The 6000-nt window shown below is 42.3% G+C and overlaps 1 protein-coding gene across 3 annotated transcripts in view; it reads right to left on the bottom strand.

Annotated features, from left to right (window-relative positions):
* The window catches only part of usp42 (ubiquitin specific peptidase 42), a 101803-nt gene extending 98032 nt beyond the window's left edge, over positions 1-3771 (bottom strand). For 2 of the 3 annotated variants that reach the window (XM_078558854.1, XM_078558856.1), the window contains exon 1: positions 3656-3723. The gene's annotated coding sequence lies outside the window, so the exon portion shown is untranslated. The other variant, XM_078558855.1, reaches the window with a different exon arrangement.
* Between the last annotated feature and the right edge of the window lie 2229 nt (positions 3772-6000).

A 6000-nucleotide genomic window follows, 5' to 3' on the forward strand; every position in this document is an offset into this window, starting at 1 on the left:
AAACGCTGGTGTTGACTGGGAAACTTAAACTGACACCCTCCAACTGTTTCCCAATTCAATGGATAGACTAAGTATCACTTGGCAACAGACATAATTAGCCTTGATTATAAAATCACACTTCCCATATCCCACAATGCATATCTCTCTGGGGTTGTCTGGCTGTATATTCTTCAGGCCATCACAAGGGATGGATAAATTAAATGACAGTGTAGGTCCAAGCATGTATACAATAGTAAAGGTAATAACATTCCAGAAGTCATTCTGTAAAATTCTGAGACATTGATATAAACACAATACTTAATTAAAAGGTTCAAATCTTTGTTGCAAAGTTCCCCTAACCGAACATCAACAGTATTCTGCAGAATTTTCTCTCACTGTATTCAAACGGCTCTTACAACTGAACACATTCCACTGCTATTCAAGCAATTTACACTTCTAGTAATTTAAAATATTTAACATCATGGCAATGCTCTGTTTGTTCAAACTCAAAAACCTAAGATTCTAACGGGACAAGATGAAACTGAAATTGGTGATGTCATTAAAATTGGTCTCCTAAACCACCATTGCCCAATAGAAATTGTTGACTAGCCAATTTTTGCTACATTAGCAGAGGACATATTACACACCCTCACACAATACAGGGAAATTCACTTCAGGTGTGCATTTACTGGACTCCCCACAATTCAGTAACCAAGGAAGTAAACCAGTCACAATGATCAAACAACACCTGTTGACAGGTGCTCATCATACCATTTTACCAACAAACTCATAAAAAGGTTTAAAGTTCACATGCAAACCCCATGTGAATGAATATCAAGATCAACTACAGAATCTATTACTCATTTTTTATTTACTCATCAAAAATGCAATTACTCACATCCTGATTCCCAATTTGACACAACTAGTTCATCACCAGCATATTAGACAACATTGTTCTAAAACTCAATGGCCATGTAAAAGCCACAGTACATTCTAAATAGTTCTCACATTGAATGGTCAAATTTGAAACGGCTTTGTTAAACCAACAACACATCCACAGCAAACTCATGATTGCTTATTTGCTTTTCTGATATCTTAGAACATGAAAAGTAAAATCCTTTAATTCATTAGCTCAAAGAAGTCACTTGAAAGGTAAGAACAAAAGTGTTAAATTGTGATAGCCTCCCATCTGCAGCACATGCACAAGTTAGGAACTAACTTGATAGTCACAAGCAATTTTTATATCACTGTATTCAAAATGATTGATATGAATTAAAATGTATCATTCTAATGTTTGCCCTACTCTTGTACATGTTTACAAACTTAGAATGACCCACTAGAACTGAAAATTTCCATGTATTAACAAGATGACAGTTACTTTCCACCTTTTGCAAGCTGAGAACTAGCTGATCAATCCATCAGGTACCACTGCTGCAGCCAGTTAAAATTACACTGTTTAGTGCTTTGGCTCCAGCACTACAATAGTCTTAAAAGCTTTATGCTACTTGATGGATGATCAACCATGAAAAACTTACCTTAACCAAGGAAATTAAATTTAAAAAGGATAAGGAAAAACATCCTTTTGAAACAGGCAGATAGGAGGCAACACAAAAACCATGCAGGAATGAAAACAGACATACAGTATTCCAAATTGGTGAATTCCTTTCTTTTGCCAGGCAAACTTGGGAGGTATTTATAACAAAAACAGAATTACCTGGAAAAACTCAGCAGGTCTGGCAGCATCGGCGGAGAAGAAATCAGTTAACGTTTCGAGCCTTCGAGCGAAACGTTAACTGATTTCTTCTTCACCGATGCTGCCAGACCTGCTGAGTTTTTCCAGGTAATTCTGTTTTTGTTTTGGATTTCCAGCATCCGCAGCAGCTTTTAGCTTTTTGTTTTTATCTGGGAGGTATTTATCTTTGTTTTCCAGCAATGATATGGTCCGAAGTTAACCGTATAAGGAAATATGTAAAACCAGCCATTTTAAAAATGAAGGCATTCTTGGGATGTGGGTATCACTGGCAAAATGAACATTTATTGCCTAATCTGAGTTGATCTAAATCTCAACAGTTTGATATAACTGAGTGGCTTGCTAGGCCACTTCAAAAGCAGTTAAGAGTCAACTGCATTGGTGTAGGACTCGTCTCATATAGGCCGTTCTGAGTAAGGGTGGCAGGTTTCCTTTACTAAAAGATGTTAGTAAGCCAGCTGAGTTAAGACAATGCAATAACTTCCTGATCACTTCTACCAATAAAATTTATCAATTCCTCTCTTTGGGAGCATTTTTATGCTGGGTATTTCATTGAATAGATAATGCAATTAAAATTTGTATTCAGATAATGGATATTTGGCACTAAAGGTACAAATTTTTGTTTTCCTGAACCATACACAATCTGATAGGAATGTGAATTATTTTTACACTAAGAAATCTTAAATATTCAGTTATTTAAATTAAATGATGCAAATGACAGCCAAGTGGAAATGTATAGTTAACAACAAATTGTCTCAATTTGAATTAAGCAATTTCATGTGGAGACGGTATACATTCTCTTCCCATTTGTAATCAACATTCATGTGGCAGAATCTGCTCCCTATTCCACATCGTTTCTGGATTTTAGTGCAAAAGATAGTTAAGTGTGTTAAATACACTTTCCAGACAAAATGCCATAAAGCCATGGGATGAAATCAGTGCACTTTGCTACATCTGCCAACTGGAAAAACCGTTGCGTTTTCAATTAAAATGTATTTGCAAAAACGTCAGACAACCCCAGGAAATTAATTTATCATTTTATCTCATGAGTATGTACTTTTGCAATTTAAACTTTGAGAAAAAAATTAAACTCAAATAACAAAAAAGTTTCTGTATAGAAGTGAAAAAACACTTCTGTTTTTCCATGCAATGTTTGTAGGAAAAATCCGCACGTTTCAGATGCAAATCTCGATTTTTTTTTAGGGTACTACTGGCCAGAAAAACGTGTGGCTGAGTTGTAAAAAGTGACTCGTGAAACAATTCATTCAAAAAAACCCAGCCCAACCCAGGCAGCAAAAGTGTGTGAATGGAGTTGCACCTCAAAACTTGTTCAATTTCCACCTCCGGCTCATAGAAGCAGAAAGCTCCCCCTCTTAAGGGGGTAAGAAAAGACTGGGGGAACCATTGCCCCTTTTACCCCGGTTCAGTGCGGCTTTGATTTCAAAAAGACCCCCACACCCTCTCTGCAAAAAGGGAAACAAAGCGGAGGCACGGCCTAGGAGGATGACACGCGCATGCGTACACATACACGTGCCCGTCTCCCCTCCCCCTCAGTGAGGAGGGGGAGCCGGCTCTGGGGCCTACACCCCCGCGGCTGCACAATGCACCGTCGGCGGGTAGTGTGTATTATATATAAAAATTGGGGAGTGGGGGTAAATTAATAAAAAGGAGCTGACCCAGGCCCCCTGGCAACCGCCATTTAAAGCAAAGAAAAACAGTACGAGGGGGTAAATTGGGGGGGGGGGGGGGGAGAGAGAGAGAGAGGAAGGGGAGCGGTAACCATGGGAGGGAGAATCACCGGCCAACCGGGCTGTGAGGGTAAGCGTTCTGGGGATCTATGTGGAGGCGTCGCAAGTTACACGCGAGCCCCGAGCAGGAGCCGCGGCTAACCCCACCACCCCCTCCCCCCCGAGCTCCGGTACATACCCCGAGTGTTTCCATCACGACGACGGCAACGCGCGGCGATAAACCCACCCCCCCCTAACGATTACGACACGGAGCCGAACTCACAATCAGCACATCCGGGCATCGCGACCCGCCCCACAACGCACCGCGGGGAGGTGGAAGGGGGCGGGGTCTGCCCGGCAGCGCTGCTACAGCTGGGAGGACGCGACAGCAGCGCCGCCACTGGCGGGAGGAGAATACTGCAAGGTTAGAAAGCTATCTTGTTAGTAATGAAAAGAGGAGGACAGTGAGAGAAACGCTATATTTGGTCTTATAGGTGCTGGGTTGGGGAAGATGAAATAGAGTAAGTCCATATTTTCAAAGTGTCAGCCTGGCTGAGTTGACTGCACTTTGGGCTCAATCATACTCGGCGTTTGCAACACAAATGGGTTGTATCAGATTTCTGAAACAAAAACAAAAATAGCTGGAAAAACTCAGCAGGTCTGACAGCATCTGCGGAGAGGAACACAGTTAACGTTTCGAGTCCGTATGACTCTTCAGAACTGTCATACGGACTCGAAACGTTAACTGTGTTCCTCTCCGCAGATGCTATCAGACCTGCTGAGTTTATCCAGCTATTTTTGTTTTTGTTTCAGATTCCCAACATCCGCAGTATTTTGCTTTTATCAGATTTCTGATTGGTCCCCAAGAAGATTTAATTTGATCCAGTCAGGCGGGCTTCAGAGTTCAGAGCTCACAATGATGTTGCGATTGAACAGTATGGCAATGCTCCCTCTCCATTGTGGAACATAGGAGCAGGAGTAAGCCATTTGGCCCTTTGAGTCTGCTCCACCATTCAACAAGATCATGGCTGATATGGTTGTGGTCTCAGCTCCACTGTTCTGTCTGCCCCCCATAACCCTTGACTCCCTTGTCTATCAAAACTCTGTCTAACTCTGCCTTGAATAAATTCAAAGACCCAGCCTCCACTACTTTCTGGGGCGAAGAGAATTCCACACATCAATGACCCTTTGGGAGGAAAGGTTTCTCATCTCTGTCTTAAAAGGGAATGCTCTTGTTTTTAAACTATGTCCCTTAGTTTTAGTCTCCACCACAAAAGGAAAGATCCTCCTGGCATCCACCCCATTCAGTCCCCTCAGGATCTTATATGTTACAATAAGATCACCTCTAATTCTTCTAAACTTCAATGGGTATAGGCCTAACCTATTCAACCTTCCTTCATAAGACAACGTCTTCATCCCAGAAATTAGTCCAGTGAACTTTCTCTGAACTAATTCTAAAACAATATCATTTTTTAAATGTAGGCTAGAATCTGGTCATCAGGTGTGAGGCACCCTAGGGATTGCTCTACTGGGCGCAGGTCTGGCCTTTTCCTGTACCTTGATGGTCACCCAAGCCAGCTTCCACTTTATCTGGAGATCAAAAATAGACTGTATCCACAGGGACACCTTGTACAAATCTCTAAGCAAAGGGGAATAAATTGTACTCAACATCACTCTGTTGGACGGTTCTGTACCAGCTGTCCCTCTTGGAAAGGTTTGTGCAGAAAAACACCTTTGACCACAGGTCCATCAAGCAGTGTCCACCCGTAACGTCCTAGAGGGTCTGCGGGAAAAGGAGATGGTGGATCCTGTTGATGGTTCCCTGAGCAGACTGTCAGTGATTTGGCAGAAGACCTTTCAAATAAGCACTAAGATGTAAATTGGCTGGCAGTGAGAAGGGCCCTCCTATCAGATTCTTCCCGCACACCCAAAGTTTCACCACCTCTGCACACTGCCCTTGAGGTGGCTGTGATGGTGAAGATACTGTTGCCCGCTTCCTTCTAGAATGTGCCTTTCCAAAACAGGTCTGGCAAGCGATGCAATGGTTTTTGTCAAAGTTCATCCCGAGCAATGTAACGCAGAACTGAGTGCTCTACGGGCTGTTCCCAGGGAAGCACACCGAGATGAACATCAACTGCTGCTGGAGGCCCATCAGGTCAGTTAAAGATGCTCTTTGGCATGCCTGAACCCTGCTGGTCTTCCATCATGAAGAATTGTTGATGACTAAGTATTGCAGACTGGCACATTCCAAGGTCCAGGTCTATGTACTAAGGAATATAATAAAGCTTGAGGCAGCCACCACAAAAAGCTCACCAGGGAAAGGTCATTGACTAAGGCTCTCCTGCCATAGTACAACGAGGGGCTGGAAGCTGTTTAAAACCCCTCAGACTGTATGCACCAGAGGATATTTGACGTGAAATGTAAATGCACATTGTAAATATAACCTTTAACTGTAAGTGTGCTGGGGTAACTCAGAGTGCCAGATACTGTATTGAAAGAAACCAATCTGTTTTGCACTTAATGTAATGTCCAATTTGAACTGTT

This window comes from Cetorhinus maximus, chromosome 15, assembly GCF_964194155.1.
Source record: "Cetorhinus maximus chromosome 15, sCetMax3.hap1.1, whole genome shotgun sequence".
Lineage (NCBI taxonomy): Eukaryota > Metazoa > Chordata > Chondrichthyes > Lamniformes > Cetorhinidae > Cetorhinus > Cetorhinus maximus.